This window comes from Macaca mulatta, chromosome 8 (assembly GCF_049350105.2).
Source record: "Macaca mulatta isolate MMU2019108-1 chromosome 8, T2T-MMU8v2.0, whole genome shotgun sequence".
NCBI classification, from domain to species: domain Eukaryota; kingdom Metazoa; phylum Chordata; class Mammalia; order Primates; family Cercopithecidae; genus Macaca; species Macaca mulatta.
The window spans coordinates 32141694-32159701 of NC_133413.1; the positions used below are offsets into that span (position 1 = coordinate 32141694).

The 18008-nt window shown below is 44.2% G+C and overlaps 1 long non-coding RNA gene across 1 annotated transcript; it reads right to left on the minus strand.

Annotated features, from left to right (window-relative positions):
• Nucleotides 1-5771: 5771 nt before the first annotated feature.
• Nucleotides 5772-17676, minus strand: LOC144330767 (uncharacterized). The gene is made up of 7 exons (XR_013397234.1): nt 17423-17676; nt 16704-16915; nt 10781-11004; nt 9175-9282; nt 7105-7709; nt 6815-6939; nt 5772-6479 (listed from the first exon to the last, which is right to left on the minus strand). It is a non-coding gene; the product is annotated as an uncharacterized LOC144330767 (long non-coding RNA).
• Between the last annotated feature and the right edge of the window lie 332 nt (nt 17677-18008).

Genomic DNA, 18008 nt, shown 5'->3' on the forward strand with positions numbered 1-18008 from the left:
TCAAAATTTAATTAATTAATTAATTTAAAAAGGTGCTTAAAATATCTGTTATTGACCAGACATGGTGGCTCATGTCTATCATCCCAGCACTTTGGAGGCCGAGGTGGGTGAATTGCTTGAGCCCAGGAGTTCGAGACCGGCCTCGGGAACATGGAGAAACCTTGTCTCTACTAAAAATACAAAAATTAGCAGGCACGGTGGTGTGCACCTGTAGTCCCAGCTACTTGGGAGGCTGACATGGGAGGATCAATGCCTGGGAGGTCAAGGCTGCAGTGAGCCAAAATCACGTCACTGCATGCCAGCCTAGGAAACAGAGACCCTGTCTCAAAAAAAAAAAAAAGTTTGTTATTGATTATGTTACATGAGCTGAAGCATAAACTTTCTTCCATAATCTCCACATACATACTCCACAACTTTTGTTGACTAGCTGCTGTTGAGTTTAGACTGACATTCAGGATGCAAGGAAAACTGGTAAAATCAGACCAAGTTATAGGCCAGAATGTGTGAGAGCAAGTCTGATTATCTCTGGTCAGCTAGAAGTCCAAATCAGCACTCATAAAAATAAGTTCCAGACGGCTTCAGAACAAACAATGCGTTTTCAAAAAACATTTTCTAGAATGCTTAACTGATGTGGCCATCAAACTTGAAAGAAATTCAGTGGATTTGCATCACAGTTTGAAAAAAAAAGGATCATCTAGCCAAGTCGGCCTGCCACGGTTTTCACATGTTTTTAATATGGCACACGTAGACATAATGGGAGTGTCAGATGTGACTATGTCACTTTTTGGTCTTTAAAAGTGAATGATGTGGATTGGAGACTTATTTATTTAAAAGCTATTCATTCTACAAACATTTTACCAATAAAGTGTTAGGCAAGGCACACAACCTAAGTGACTGTATCATTATTTATGTTAATAGTGGAAATTAAGTAAGTCTTGGTTAACATACCAGTGGCAATACCAAGCATACTGAGCGTCCTTGTAACCCAAAATGTTAGTTGTTTTAGGACATTTTAAAACATCAAGTCAGGCACCTTCTATTTAGGGCAGGCTGGGTGCTGGGGTTCATGCCTGTAATTCCAGCACTTTGGGAGGCTGAAGCAAGCGAATCACTTGAGGTCAGGAGTTTGAGACCAGCCTGGCCAGTATGGTGAAACCCATCTCTACTAAAAACACAAAAACTAGATGGGAGGCCAAGGTGGGCAGATCACCTGAGGTGAGGAGTTTGAGACCAGCCTGGCCAACATGGTAAAACCCCATCTCCATTAAAAATACACAAATTAGCTGGGTGTGGTGCTACGTGCCTGTGGTCCCACATGCTCAGGAGGCTGAGGCAGGAGAATTGGTTGAAGCCAGGAGGCAGAGGTTGTAGTGAGCTGAGATCATGCCACTGCACTCCAGCCTGGGTGACAGAGTGAGACTCCATTATAAAAAAAAAAAGGAACCAGGCATGGTAGCTCAGGAGGCTGAAGTGGAGAGACTGCTTGAGTTCAGGAGTTCCAGACTAACCTGGGCAACATAGTAAGACCTCTTCTCTTTAAAAAAGAATTTTTTTTTTTCAAAATGTAGGAGAACTAGGTGAAAAAGTGGTGGTTGAGAGTAGAGGAGGGAGGTGATGGAGAGTAATGTGAAAGGAGGAAGAAGACCTGGAAGAATACAGAATTAAATATAAGCCTGATCACATCATTTGTTTGCTCAAAACTTTACAAATGCAGAGAACAACACTGTTGGTTTCCTGTCCCAAGGTTATCACTCTTCCCTGCAGATAGAAGTGCCTCCCACCACAGATAATGAAATACCAGATGCTCACCTTCCCAGCAGTCAGTGCAGCTTGGCCCCTGTGTTCGGGTTCTGGCCAATGAGAGATGAAGAATTCTTACAGAAGCTTCCGGGAAAGACTTTCCTCTTTAACAGAGATAAGGCCTATTTTTTCCAAGCCACTGAACATGATTGTGTGAGGGTGCAATGCTTAGAATTGCCACAGCTATTGTGAGTATAAGGGGAGATATCACGGGACCAGAAAAAGAGATCATAAAATTGAGAATGGCAGAGTGAAAAGGTGAAAAGATGAACCAACCCAGGTACCACACTTCTCATTATGTAAAATTTTCAGAGTTCTGCTTAAGTCACTATTTTTTTTTTTTGAGACAGAGTCTCATTCTGTTGCCTAGGCTGGAGTACAGTGGCATAATCTTGGTTCACTGCAACCTCTGTCTCCTGGGTTCAAGGAATTCTTGTGCCTTAGCCTCCTAAGTAGCTGGGATTACAGGTGTGTGCCACCATGCTTGGCTAACTTTTTGTATTTTTAGTGGCGATAGGGTTTCACCACGTTGGCCAGGCTGGTCTCGAACTCCTGACCTCAGGTGATCCGCCAGCCTTGGCCTCCCAAAGTTCTAGAATTACAGGCATGAGCCAACATGCCTGGCCTCTTAAACTCTTAATAATCTGTCCCTTCTTTACTTATCCAAGCTTATCTCCCAGCACTTTTCTATTTTCTACTCTTCAGTGTTTTCAATTCACTAGTCAAAAATTCTCTCTAATCCCTTTAGCCTCATTTCTGACTGGAACCCTCTTGGCTCTTACCACTCCTACTTGAACTGGCCACTATGCTCATCCTCATCCAGGGAAATATCACGTCCTCATGGAAGCCTCTACTGACCTCCCAGAGTGTGTATTTGTCACATTTTTGAACTCTCTAGAATAGTGAACTTCCATAGGTATAGCACCGATCCCACTTTGTTGTAACTCCTTACCAATTTGCCTAGCCCATGAAGATAGGGTCTGTGACTCTCCTGCATATCATTTGATTCTAAGAACCTATCATGGTATGTGGCAGTCATATCTGTGGAACACATAAACAGGTTGTAGGATACTGGGGGCAAAATAATTTCAAAGATCAATTAGAAAAAGGCAAACAACATATTTCAAAACATGTTGTACATTATAAATATGTACAATGTTTGTCAATTTAAAAATTAATAACCGGCTGGGCATGGTGGCTCATGCCTGTAATCCCAGCACTTTGAGAGGCCAAGGCAGGCGGATCACGAGGTCAGGAGTTCGAGACCATCCTGGCTAACATGGTGAAACCCTATCTCTACTAAAAATACAAAAAATTAGCCGGGCATGGTGGCACGTGCCTGTCCAGCTACTTTGAAGGCTGAGGCAGGAGAATCTCTTGAACCCGGGTGGTGGAGGTTGCAGTGAGCTGAGATCATGCCTAGGTGACAGAGTGAGACTCTGTCTCAAAAAACAAACAGACAAACCAAAATATTAAAAACCATATTTCCCACTAGAAATATGCACAAAGACACAATAGGCAATTTCCAAATAGTCATAAACTGAGGAAAAGATGGTCAGTCCTGCTAATAATCAAGAAATACAATTAAAGGAATGATGTTTTATCATTTTTCACCACCAATTGATAAAATGAAGATTTTTCCAGTGTTGAGAATGTTGTAATGAAATGGACATTCTTATGTAATGTAGAAGCAAGTGGTGCAAATTCCATCATCTTTCTAACCAGAAACATCAATGCATAAAATATGCTTAACATTTAACCTAATAACTTCTTTAGAACGTATTCTAAAGAAATAATCAGGCAATGTATAAAAATGTTTGCACAAAAATGGTCTTCAAAGCATTGTTAAATACTAAAAAACTGTAAAAAAAACTAAATGTCCATCCATATAGGACTTGTACACCCATAGTAAAATTATACAAAGCTTTTAAAAAGAATGAGGTTGGAAAAATCCAGATGCCTTCATATGGGTACACGTCCATAATATACATTATTTATTATTTCTTTCTTTTTTTTTTTTTTTTGAGATGGAGTCTCACTCTGTTGCCCAGGCTAGAGTGCAGTGGTGTGATCCTGGCTCAGTGCAACCTCCTCCTCCCAGGTTCAAGCAATTCTCCTGCCTCAGCCTCCCAAGTAGCTGGGGACTACAGGTGCCCACCACCATGCCCAGCTAATTTTTGTATTTTTAGTAGAGATGGGGTTTCACCATGTTGGCCAGGCTGGTCTCAAACCCCTGACCTCAAGTGATCAGCCCGCCTTAGCCTCCCAAAGTGCTGGGATTACAGGCATGAGCCACTGCACCTGGCCGAGTTTGTTTCTTTTTTGATTCCACATATAAATGGGATCATACAGTATTTGTCTTTCTGTGCCTGTCTTATTTCACTTTGCATAACGTCCTCCAGATTCATCAATGTTTTCACAAATGACAGGATTTCCTTCTTTTTTAAGGTTGAATAGTATTCCATGGTGTATCTATACCACATTTTCTTCATCTATTCATCTATTGATAGATGGATAAAGAAAATGTGGTATAAATACACCATTTCTTGGCTATTGTGAATAATGCTCAAATGAACGTGGAAGAAAGATATGTCATTGACATACTGACTTCATGTTCTTTGGATATATGCTCAGTAGCAAGCCTGCTAGATCAGTTCTATTGTTAAATTTTTTGAGGAACCTCCATACTGTTTGCCATAACATCCAGTCATTAGTTTTAAATCTTTTCAGTCCGTGAATGTCCAATTTATATTTACAATGGTTACTCAAGAAAGGCACACATTTTAAAGTGGTTCACTTAGGGTGAAAATTACAGTAATGCTTATTATTACTGGAAGCCTAAATTTACACACACACACACACACACACACACACACACACATCTAATTTTCCAAATTTTCAGCCATTGATGTTTACCTCATTAGTCATGTTTTTTGCCTTTAAAATTTTTATATGTTTATTTTATAGTTAAGCTGATTTAATAAAACTTTACTCATATGAAGAGAAATAAATTTCTCATAAAAATGATGATATGGGGGCCAGACCTGGTGGCTCATGCCTGTAATCCCAGCACTTTGGGGGGCCGAGGTAGGTGGATCACCTGAGGTCAGGGGTTCGAGACCAGCCTGGCCAACATGGTAAAGCCCCATCTCTACTAAAAATACAAAAATTAGTTTGGTGTGATGGCACATGCCTGTAATCCCAGCTATTAGGGCGGCTGAGGCAGGCGAATTGCTTGAACCTGGGAGGCGGATGTTGCAGTGAGCCAAGATCACACCATTGCACTCCAGCTGGGGTGACAGAGCGAGACTCCGTCTCAAAAAAAAAAAAAAAAAAAAGATATGTCTGTTTTGTGTTTTTCTTTTTCCATTTAGATATTCCCAAAAAGAGAAGAGACAAATTTAAAATGTGAATTTCGGCTGGGTGCGCTGGCTCACACCTGTAATCCCAGGATTTTGCAAGGCCGAGGTGGGTGGATCACTTGAGGTCAGGAGTTTGAGACCAGCTTGACCAACATAGAGAAACCCCGTCTCTACAAAAAATACGAAATTACAAAAAATACAAGTTAGCCGGGTGCATTGGCACACCCCTGTAATCCCAGCTATTCTGGAGGCTTAGGCATGAGAATTACTTGAGCCCAGGAGGCGGAGGTTGCAGTGAACTGAGATTGTGCCACTGCACTCCAGCCTGGGTGACAAAGTGAGACTCTGTCTCAAAAAAACAAAAACAAAAAAAGTAAATTTCACAGTAAACTGTGGGAAAAAAGGGGGAATCTAGGAATGTATTGCTTTCCTTTCGATAATCCACCTGGTTACAATCCCATTTTCACTCTCACTTCTGAGGTGCCAGCTACTGCCAAGGCTTGAGTCTTTTGGGGATTCTGTAGCTTCTCAATTTTTTGCCATCAAGCTTAGGATTCAGTTTTCTTAATATTAATCTGCTTCACAGCTTCCCAAATTTTATTACTGTTGTTTTCTTTCATTCTCTCTGTCTCTCTCTCTTTTTTTTTCTTTCTTTTTTTAGGAGATGGGGTCTCACTTGTCACTCAGGCTGGAGTACAGTGGTGCGATCATAGCTCACTGCAGCCTCAAACTCCTAGCTCAAGTAATCCTCCTGCTGCAGCTTCTCAAATAGCTGGGACTACAGGCATGTGTCACCATACCCAGCTAATTTTTTTTTTTTTTCTTTTTGTAGAGATGAGGATCTTGCTATATTGCCCATGCTGGTCTCAAACTTCTGGCCTCAAGTGATCTTTGCGCTTTGGCCTCCCAAACTGCTAGGATTAGAGGTATAAGCCACAGGCCTAGCTTTCTTTCACTCTCTTTATCCTTATTAGTTTATGCTTTAAAATAATGTTGATGACAACAAATCTTTTTTGAATTGTTATTAGAGGTTTGGGGAGAGGGATGGAAATGCTTATGTTTAACCTGGCGTTTTCAAACAATAAAATGTGACAGTTCCTGTAGAGATTACAGCACAGCCTCCTGTTCAGTGCTGTTGTCCCCCAAATTCATGCTTTTCTCACATGCAGAATACATTCTTTCCATCTCAACTGCCCACAAAGTCTTAACTCATTTTAGCATCAACTCTGAAGTCTCATCTGATATCATCTAGAGCAGATATGGTAGAGACTCGAGGTACAATTCATCTTGAGGCAAAATTCCTCTCCAGCTGTGAATCTGTAAAACCAGATAAGTTATGTGTTTACAAAATACAATGGGTGGGACAGGCATAGGATACACATTCCCATTCCAAAAGGAAGAAATTGGAAGAGAGAAAGGGGTGATGGATCCCAAGTAAGTCCAAAACCTAACAGAGCAAACACCATGAGATTTTAAGTCTCAAAAATAATACTCGGCCCGGTGTGGTGCCTCATGCTTGTAATCCCAACACTTTGGGAAGCTGAGGCAGGAAGATCCCTTGGGGTCAGGAGTCTGAGCCCAGCCAGGGCAACATAGTGAGACCCCCATCTCTAAAAATAATTTTAAAATTAGCCATGTGTAGATGTGCATACCTGGAGTCACTGCTACTTGGGGGGCTGAGGCAGAAGAGTCACTTGGGGCCAAGAGTTCCATGCTACAGTGGACTATGATCATGCCACTGCACTCCAGCCTGGGCAACAGTGTAAGATCTTGTCTCCTAAAAAAAAGAAAGAAAGAATTGTCTTTGGTGCAATGCTGTGTCCGACTGATCCACTGGGGTGCAGCTGTGCAAGCAGTATGCCCCTTTGGGCTTTGTGGAGTACCACCCAAGTGGCTCTCTGCAGGGGCCTACCCACCCACCTCTGCTGAATGTCACACCTACCCGCGGTGGAGACAAGCCTTGTTCTCAGCCTGTGCAATCTGGGCCTGTGGTGGGAGAAGCAGCTCTGATGATCTCTGGATCACCTTTGGAGTCTTCCTTCCCTTTTCTTGAAGGATAATGCATGTCTGTAGCTTTCCTTCATTCCGTCCTGCTTTGTTTCCTTTAATCCCAGTTGGCAGGGTTTCCGCTGGTACAATCCCGTGGCTTCTGTTGAGATGGTTGATTAGGTCTGCGGTTTGCACCCACACCAATCTCTTTATCAAAAGGTCAGTTATCCACACCCTTGGTGTTCTTTTCTGAATATCCTTTTTCATTTTTTACAATATGGACAGGCGGATAATGTTCCAATCTTGAAGTTGTGGTTCCTTTTTGCTTAACAATTCCTTCTTCAATTTATTTCTCACTTCTCAAATTTTACTTTAAAGCGGTCAGGAGGCATCAAGCCACTCCTTCAAAACTGCTTAGAAATCTCTACAGCTAAAATTATCTGGGTGTGGTGGCGGGCGCCTGTAATCCCAGCTACTCAGGAGGCTGAGGCAAGAGAATCCCTTGAACCCAGGAGGCGGAGGTTGTAGTGAGCCGAGATTGTGCCATTGCACTCCAGCCTAGGCGACAAGAGTGAAACTCCGTCTCAAAAAAAAAAAAAAAAAAATCTACAGCTAAATATTCCACTTCATTTCTTGCAAGGCCTACCTTCCATAAAACGCTAGAGCATGAATACAATTTAGTTAAGTTCTTTGAGACTGTATAATAAGGATGGCCTTTCCTCCAGTTTTTGTTTTGTCTTTTTGTTTTTTTCCCCCAGAGACAGAGTCTCACTCTGTCACCCAGGCTGGACTGCAGTGGAGCGATCTCAGCTCCTTGGAACCGCCGCCTCCCGGGTTCAGGTGATTCTCCCATCTCAGCCTTCCGAGTAGCTGGGATTACAGGTGCCTGCCATCATGCTCTGCTGATTTTTTGTATTTTTAGTAGAGATGGGGCTTCACTATGTTGGCCAGGCTGGTCTCAAACTCCTGACCTTAAGTGATCCGCCCACCTCGGCTTCCCAAAGCGCTGGGATTACAGGCATGAGCCACCATGCCAGCCGCCTTTCCTTCAGTTTCTAATAGCATACTCCTCATTTCCACCTGAAACTGTAACTGGTCTTTACTGTCTATATTTCTACCAACATCTTGTACATGACTATGTATTCTCTAAGAGGCAAGTTTTCTTTACAGCTCCCCTTTTCTTTCTGATCCTTCTCCTGAATCACCTTTAATGGTCCCTTCACAGCAATCTAGGCTTTTTCTAGCATGTTCTTCAAAACTCTTCCAGCCTCAGGCTGGGTTTGGTGGCTCATGCCTGTAATCCCAGTACTTTGGGAGAACAAGACAGGAGGATCATTACAAACCAACCTGGGCAACAAAGTGAGACCTCATCTTTTAAAAAAAATAAAATCTAGGCATGGTGGCCTGCACCTGTAATCTCAGCTACTCAGGAGGCTGAGGTAGGAGGACTGCTTGAACCCAGGAGTTCAAGGCTGCAGTGAGGTATGATTGCACCACTGCACTCCAGCCTGGGTGACAGAGCAAAACCCTGTCTCTATTATTATTATTATTATTTTAGATGGAGTTTCACTCTGTCACCCAGGCTGGAGTGCAGTGGCGAGATCTTGGCTCACTGTAACCTCCGCCTCCTGGGTTCAAGTGATTCTCCTGCCTCAGCCTCCCAAGTAGCTGGGATTACGGGGGCCTGCCAGTATGCCCAGCTAATTTTTTTTTTGTATTTTTAATAGAGACTGGGTTTCACCATGTTGGCCAGGCTGGTCTTGAACTCCTGACCTCGTGATTTGCCCGCCTCGGCCTCCAAAATGCTGGGATTACAGGCATGAGCCTCCGCATCTGGCAGACCCTGTCTCTAAAAACAAAACTTTTCCAGCCTCTACTACCCAGTTCCTAAGCTGCTTCCACACTTTTAGTTACTTATTACAGCAGCAAACCGCTTCTTGGTATTACTTACTTAGTCAGCTGAGCCTGTCCTAACAATATAACACAGACTGGGTGGCTAAAACAACAGACATTTATTTCTCACAGTTATGGAGGCTGGGAAGTCCAAGATCAAGGTGCCAGCCAATTCATTTCATCATGAGGAGACCGTCTTCCTGGCTTGCAATCAGCCACCTTCTCACTGTGTCCTCACCTGGCAGGGAGAGAAGGAGCTTTGGTTCTCATCCTTTTTTTAAAAAAACAAAACAAAAAAACAGCGTTTAGCTGTCCCCCAGGCTAGAGCACAGTAGTACAATTACAGTTCACTGTAACCTCAAACTCCTAGGCTCAAATGATCCTCATTCCTCAGCTTTGAGAGTAGTAGTTGGGACTACAGACTCACACCAACACGCCTGGCTAATTTTTCTGTAGAGACAGGATCCCACTATGTTGTTCAGGCTGATCTTGAACTCCTGGTGTCAAGTAAATCTCCTGCCTTGGCCTCCCAAAATGTTGGGATGACAGGAGTGAGCCACGTGCGTGGCTAATTTGTTTATTTATTCATAGAAATGGGGGTCTCACTGTGTTGTCCAAGCTGGTGTGAAGCTCTTGGCTTCAAGCAATCCTCCTGCCTTGTCCTCCCAATGTGTTGGGATTCCAAGTGGCGGCCACCACACTTAGCCTCTTTCTCCTCTTATAAGGGTGTGTCTGGAATTTATTGCTTCCGGTGGGAACTTCAAGAATGAAGCTGCGGGCCAGGCGCGGTGGCTCAAGCCTGTAATCCCAGCACTTTGGGAGGCCGAGGCGGGCAGATCACGAGGTCAGGAGATCGAGACCATCCTGGCTAACACGGTGAAACCTCATCTCTACTAAAAAATACAAAAAACTAGCCGCGCTGTGGCAGGCGCCTGTAGTCCCAGCTACTCCGGAGGCTGAGGCAGGAGAACGGCGTAAACCTGGGAGGCGGAGCTTGCAGTAGGCCGAGATCGCACCACTGCACTTCAGCCTGGGCGGCAGAGCGAGACTCCGTCTCAAAAAAAAAAAAAAAAAAAAAAAAAAAATGAAGCTGCGGACCCTCAGGGTGAGTGTTACAGTTCTTAAAGATGGTGTGTTCAGAGTTTGTTTCTTCAGATGTTCAGATGTATCCGGAGCTTCTTCCTTCTGGTGGGTTCCTGGTCTTGCTGACTTCAGGAGTGAAGCCGCAGACTTTCACAGTGTTACAGCTCTTAAAGGTGGCACGTTCAGAGTTGTTTGTTCCTCCCGGTGGATTTGTGGCCTTGCTGACTTCAGGAGCGAAGCCGCAGACCTTGGCAGTGAATGTTACAGTTCATAAAGGTAGTGTAGACCCAGAGTGAGCAGGAGCAACATTTATTGTGAAGAGGGAAAGAACAAAGCTTCTATGCTGTAGAAGGGGACCCAAACAGCTTGTGGCTGCTGGCTGGGGTGGCCAGCTTTTATTCCCTTATTTGGCCCCACCCATGTCCTGCTGATTGGTCCGTTTTTACAGAGTGCTGATTGGTGCGTTTACAAACCTTTAGCTATTCACAGTGCTGATTGGCGTGTTTACAATCCTTTAGCTAGACAGAAAGTTCTCCAAGTCCCCACCCAACCCAGAAGCCCAGCTGGCTTCCCCTCTCTAGGGCACCAACCCCATTATGGGGGCCCCACCCTTGTCACCTCATCTAAACCTAATTATCTCCCAAATGCCTTACCTAATACCATCACAACGGAGGTTAGGATTTTGTGTGAATTTCAGAGGGACACTAGCATTCAGTCCATAATAGGTTTCATCTGAAGGCTCCACTTAGGGAAGATCTATTTCCAGGTCTACTCATGCAGTAGTGGGCTGGATTCAGCTCCTTGCTGGTTGTTGGATTGAAAGCCCATTCCCTGGTGGCTCTTGGCTGGAGGCCTTCCTTCCTTGCCACATGAGTGTCTCCATACAGCAGGTCAAAGGCAGCAAGTGAGAAAGCAAGAGAGGGCATGTAAGACATGAGCCATAGTCTTTTTTAAAAATCTAATCTTAGAGATGCTATCCAACACTTTTGCCATGCTGTATTCCTTAAGAGCAAGTTGCAAAGTCCAGCCCACACTAAGGAAGGGATTACAGAGGGTTTGAATACCGGGAGGTAGGGATCACTGGGGCCCATTGTAGAGGCTGCCTACCCAGTGTCTTCTAGCTACAGCCTTATCTTTTTTTTTTCTTTTTTTTTTTTGAGACGGAGTCTCGTTCTGTCACCCAGGCTGGAGTGCAGTGGTCGGATCTCGGCTCACTGCAAGCTCCGCCTCCCGGGTTTATGCCATTCTCCTGCCTCAGCCTCCTGAGTAGCTGGGACTACAGGCGTCCGCCACCACGTCTGGCTAATTTCTTGTTTTGTATTTTTTTTAGTAAAGACGGGGTTTCACCGTGTTAGCCAGGATGGTCTTGATCTACTCACTTTGTGATCTGCCCGCCTCGGCCTCCCAAAGTGCTGGGATTACAGGCGTGAGCCACCACGACCGGCCATCTTTTTTTTTTTTTTTTTTTTTTTTAAGAGTCAGGTTCTTACTCTGTTGCCCAGGCTGTAGTGCAGTGGCATGATCATAATTCACTGTAACCTCAAACTCCTGGGCTCAAGTGATCTTCCTGCCTCAACCTCTGAAATAGCTGGGATTATAGGCATGTGCCACTATGTTCAGCTAATTTTTAAATTTTTTGCAGAGGCCGGGTGTGGTGGCAGATCACTTAAGGCCAGGAGGTCGAGACCAGCCTGGCCAACATGGTGAAACACCGCCTTTACTAAAAATACAAAAATTAGCCGAGCGTGGTGGTGCGTACCTGTAATCCCAGCTACCTGGGAGGCTGAGGCATGAGAATGGCTTGAACCCAGGAGACAGAGGTTTTAGTAAGCCATGATCATGCCACTGCACTCTAGCCAGGTGACAGAGCGAGATTCTGTCTCAAAATTGTTTTTTTCTTTCTTTCGTTTTTTTCTTTCTTTCTTTCTTTTGCAGAGAAGGAGTCTTGCAGTCTTGCTGTGTTGCCCAAGTTGATCTCAAACTCTTGGCCTCAAGTAATCCTCCCACCTTGGCTTCCCAAAGCACTGGGATTGCAGTTGTGAGCTGCTGCACCTGTCCTTGTCTTAAACTTTACTTATGACTATGTTTTCCTGATAGTACCTGGGATTTGACTTTTGCCCCTAAGCCATTTCTTATTTTGAGAGTTTTGTCCTCTGGAGAACTAGGAATGAAAAGTAGTTTTATTTCAAATCCTGCAAGTCCTAGTTTCTTTATTGCTTCTTCTAAATCCTGATGAAAAATGGAAGTTTCTTTTTTAGCTCACTGCACTTCTCTGGTACTATATCATAGGCGTGCAAAAGGAACCATTCCGCCCTTTCACCATTCTATCCGGAAATCTCCATAGCCAGATCCACATGTTCACTAGGTATCTTCTCTAGCTTTCACATAACTGCAGACTAGTTTAGCTAATTGTTCTTCCAATACCTACATCAATCCCCCTTTTCTCCAGCCTGCAATAACAGTATCCTCAATGTTCTTTATTTTTTATTTTATTTTTTATTTTATTTATTTTGAGACTGAGTCTCTCTCTGTCGCCCAGGCTGGAGTGCAGTGGTGGATCTCAGCTCACTGCAACCTCCACCTCCTGGGTTCAAGCAGTTCTCCTGCCTCAGCCTCCCCAGTAGCTAGGATTACAGGCACGCATCACTACACCCGGCTAATTTTTCTACTTTTAGTAGAGACAGGGTTTCACCGTGTTGACCAGGCTGGTCTCGAATTCCTGACCTCCTCCCAAAGTGCTGGGATTATAGGCGTGAGCCACGAGGCCCAGCCCTGCTCACTGTTCTTTAATAGTGTTCTTCAATAACAGACTCTTCAAGGTTCTTCCAGCTTCCGTCCTCCACCTGATCCCAAAGCCCCTGCCATGTGTTTTAGGTTTCTATTACAGTAGGAATCACCCTGTTGATTTCTATTACCCCACTTCTAGGTATGTAATTATGTTTCAGTTATATATTGCTGTATTACAAACCACACTGAAATATAGTGACTTAAAACAACAACATTCACTTTTTTTTTTTTTGGCTAACAATTTTGCAATTTGGGCAGGGTTTGCTGCAGAAAGCTCATCTCTGTTCCAGATGGTATCAGCTGCGGCAGCTCAACTAGGGCTGGAGCAACCACTCTCAAGATAGTTCACTCAGAGGGCTGGCAAATTGATACTGGTTGTCTGCAGAGCTCAGCTGGGGCCGTAAGCCAAACACCTGGATTCTCCTCCATGTGGGCCTCTGATCATGGTCAGAGGGAAACCAGTGAACCTCAGAATTCCTTAAGAGCTGAAAATCAGGGAGCTGTTGCACAACCATGTGAATATACTTAACACTACACTTAAAAATGGTTCAAATGGAAGGCTTAGGTGAAATGGTTTATGCCTATAATCTCAGCACTTTGGGAGGCTGAGGCAGGAGGATTCCCTGAAGGCAGGAATTTGAGACCAGTCTGGGAAAAAAATTTAAAAATTAGCTGGGTGTGGTGGCAAGAGTCTGCAGTCCCAGCTGCTCAGGAAGCTGAGACAGGAAGATTGCTTGGGCCCAGGAGTTCGAGGCTGCAGTGAGTTATGATCATGCTACTATACTCCAGCCTGGGCAACAGAACGAAATCTGGAAAAACAAACAAGTAGGCTGGGTGCAGTGGCTCATACCTGTAATCTCAGCACTTTGGGAGGCTGAGGTGGGAGGATCACTTGAACCCAGGAGTCTGAGACCAGCCTGGGCAACACAGTGAAACCCATCTCAAAAAAAAAACCAACCCAGCCTGGCCAACATAGTGAAACCTCATCTCTATTAAAAATACAAAAATTAGCCAGACATGGTGGCACATGCCTGTAGTCCCAGCTACTCAAGAGGCTGAAGCAGGGGAATGTCTTGAACCTGGGAGGTGGAGGTTGTGGTGAGCCGAGATGGCACCATTGCACTCCAGCCTGGGCAACAGAGTGAGACTCCATGTCAAAAAAACAAAACAAAACAAAAAAACCCAAAAACCCAAAGTGGTGAAGAAGGTAAATTTCATGTTATGTGTCTTTTGCCACAATGATAAATTAATAAATAAAAAAATCAGGGGAAGATGGAGAGGAGCTGGAGGTGAGTATGCATGCACCGGGTGAGGGAGAGAGAGGTGTCAAGGATGACAAAAACCAATAAAATACAGCCCCTCTGGCCTCAAGAACTTCTTTGGCTGAGCCGAAGGGTTAAGAGACAATCACAACACACGTGGTAGATACTGCAGCTTTCTGCTGCAAAGCTAACATAGGTACAAAGCTCATGCCATGCAAATCGCCTCAAAATAGACCTTTAATGTCTGCAGTTCCCAAAGGCGACATAATTATAGGTTTGGATTTCTTAAGGCAAGCCTCGAAATAAACACTGCCAGAGAAACAGCAGTGAGTAATAAAAAACTACAGGTGTACAATATTACCCTTTCAAGGTAATCTCGAAGGTCAGGCAATAGGGTAGGTAGAGTGTTAGGCTGGGGAGAAAGCGGACTTTTCTGGTCTTCAGCACAACTATTACAGGATATAAAATCCCTTGGTTAGAGCGAAATTCCGTCTCAAAAAAAAAAAAAAAACAAACCCTTTGTTGTCTTATAATTCTCAGGATGCCTGGGAACTATTGCTACTGAGGAGATCTTACTTTGGAATCTTTTTTTAAAGTCATAAGCAAGTTGTAATTATCATTTATACCCTGATTGAAGGTACATTTTCCTCCCCCAAACTCAAACTCTTTGCCTTCAATCACAAAGTTTTACAAATAGCGAAAGTCTGTTTACAGATTTTCCTTGAGTTTTATTGGTAATACATTATTGCTCTTTCAAATAACTCTATTCTTCATGGAAAGGACAAAAAGCAGGAATCTCTCTTCCTGACATATTATCCCAACCCCATATGTTTTTCTGAAAACACCCTGAATGTCACTCTCACCACTGACTATATAATATAGCCATTCCTGCATCAGTGTCGATTTTATTGTCTGATATGTCAAAATCAATGGTGTGATTTTTTTTTTTTTTTTGAGACGGGAGTTTTCTCTGTCGCCCAGGCTGGAGTGCAGTGGTGTGATGTTTGTTGGCTCACCGCAATCTCTGCCTCTTGGGTTCTCCTGAATAGCTGGGACTACAGGCACCCACCACCAGGCCTGGCTAATTTTTGTATTTTCAAAAATGGGGTTTCACCATGTTGGCCAGGCTGATCTCAAACTCCTGACCTCAGCTGATCCGCCCACCTCAGCCTCCCAAAGTGCTAGGATTACAGGCATGAGTCACTGCACCTGGCCTCAATGGTGGGATTTTATCTTTTACTGTTTGAAACCTTATCAGTTGTTCCATTCTGCACAAGGTCTCTATCTAGGGTCCTCCCTGCAAAATCATGACTAAAGACCACTGCTAGGCCGGTGGCTCATGTCTGTAATCTCAGCATTTTGGGAGGCTGAGGCGGGTGGATCACCTGAGTTTGGGAGTTCAGTACCAACCAGCCTGGCCAACATGGGGAAACCCTGCCTCTACTAAAAATACAAAAACATTAGCCAGGTGTGGTTGTGTGCACCTGTAGTCCCAGCTACTGGGGAGGCTGAGGCAGGAGAATTGCTTGAACAATTCTCACCTGGGTGAGACATTGTCTTAAACAATGTTGCCTGGGCAACAGAGTGAGACTCTCAGAAAGGAAACAAAAAAACAAAAAAAAAAAACACTGCCAAGACCCTGCCTAATGCCATTGCTGTGACTACCTGTTTTAAGACATCTCCACTGATTTAGTCCTTCCTGCTGGATCTTGGAAAAATCCAGTGATAACATTCAGGCCTAAGAATCAGTAACCCATCAGACTTAAAATGCTCATTTATTAAAAAATAACTGAGTGCCTCCTATGTGTTGGGCACTGTCTAGATGCTGGGAATACAACAGTGAATAAGCCAGACAAGGATCCTCTCCTGGAACTTATTTTTGTTTTTTTGTGACAGAGTTTCACTCTTGTTGCCCAAGCTGGAGTGCAATGGCGCAATCTTGGCTCACTGCAACCTCTGCCTCTCGGGTTCAAGCAATTCTCCCGCCTCAGCCTCCCGAGTAGCTGCTATTATAGGCGTGTGCCACCACACCCAGCTAATTTTTTTGTATTTTTAGTAGAACCGGGGTTTCATCATGTTAGCCAGGCTGGTCTCGAACTCCTGACCTCATGTGTTCGGCCCACCTCGGCCTCCCAAAGTGCTGGGATTACAGGCATGAGCCACCGTGCCCCGGCTGGAACTTATTTTTGTTTCTTATCCCAGAGATTTTTGACTTTTAACAATGGACAAAGTCCTGGCTTGGCTTAAAGACAAAGGAACCAGATTCTTTATTTGGAATTAAGCCATGCTTCCCTGGGTGGGGATAGGAGAGGTTCTCCAGGCATCCTGATATCACACAACGTAGTCCACCTGCTCCCAAGTGAAGTCTGAGTGGAACTATTGACTACATTGTCATTTTTGTTGGGCCCATGCCAGGCTCCAAGAAGACCATGCCCTTCTGTGGACTACGTTCCATAACAGGCAAGAATGGCCAAAGACACAGTGCTAGCATCATGGGCCACCACGGGGTCCTAAGACCACCACTCACCTATTATTGCTCGGGAAGACATTGCCCCCTCGTGGTTCCTCATGTAATTGAGGGAGAAGCTGGCAGTGCAAAAGGCTGCCAGTTAAGGCAATCAATACATCCAAACACGTGCAAACTTTCCAGATTCACTGTAGCCTTGTCTCTTCTGAATGTCTTGGGTTGCAATTTCAATAGACTTGGTTTATTTTCATCCAGGATACATGTTTGTTCCCCTTAGAGAGAAATCACATTATGACAGCAATTAAAAAACATCTTTTCCCTATGGAAATCTTCCTGTTTCAAAATCTCCAAACCCCCAAGATAAACCCAGTATGTAAATCCAGGTATCACTACTGTTTTTCTCATAATGCCCTTAAAGCAAATATTTTCCTCGCTTTCTATAATCGGAAAGAGGATTCTGAGAGTATCTTGGCTCCATACCACTTTATTTTTTTGTCTTTTCTTTTTTTCCCCTCTTTGTGGAGAACAGGGTCTCACTATGTTGCCCAGACAGGTCTTGAACTTCTGAGCTCAAGCAATCCTCTTTCCTCTATCTCCCTAAGTGCTGAGATTCCAAGCGTGAGCCACCGTATTACTTTAAACTCCCTAAAGGGAGGGTCCTTATCTGCAACGCCCACAGCCGCCCCCCCCCATCCCCAGCAGCACTTAAATCAGTATAAAGAATGTCTGCTGGGGGGTGGGGAGAAACAGTTAAGCAAATACTGTAGTTAGAAACTTACTGGTGCAGGACAGGAGCAGCAGGCTGGGACGGAGAATTCCTGGGAGTAAGAAGTGGGGCAGAACCCACTGATACATGGAGTTCCACATTTATACATTTGTAGCAGTCAAATCTAAGAGTTTAACACAGTGGTTCCAGACGGTAATTCCATCAGTTTGGGAGGCCAAAAGCCGGAGGATCACTTGAGGCCAAGAGTTCGAGATCAGCCTGGGCAACAAAGTGAGACCCTCATTTTTCTAAAAAAAAAAAAAACCAGAAGCTTTAACGATCGAGTATTGGAAAAGCTTTCTAAGGCCCGGGAAAAATGGAAGTTTCCTTAATAATGTTAGCTTCCATGTACTGTAAACCTAAACGAAGCAAGAATGAATACTGGGTGCTGTACATAGTTCTATCAACCTACAATCTCGAAAACGCTAGGAGACACATTCAGCTGCTCCCATTTAACGGATGAGGAAACAAGTACGCAATCCTGAAGTTGGTGCAAAGCCCAGGCCCCCTTTCTTCTTCAAGCGTGCTTCCAGCCTCTGAAATTCCTCCGTGTGGACCCCGAGCTCTGCCTGCAATGAGGAATATTCACTTTGCCAACA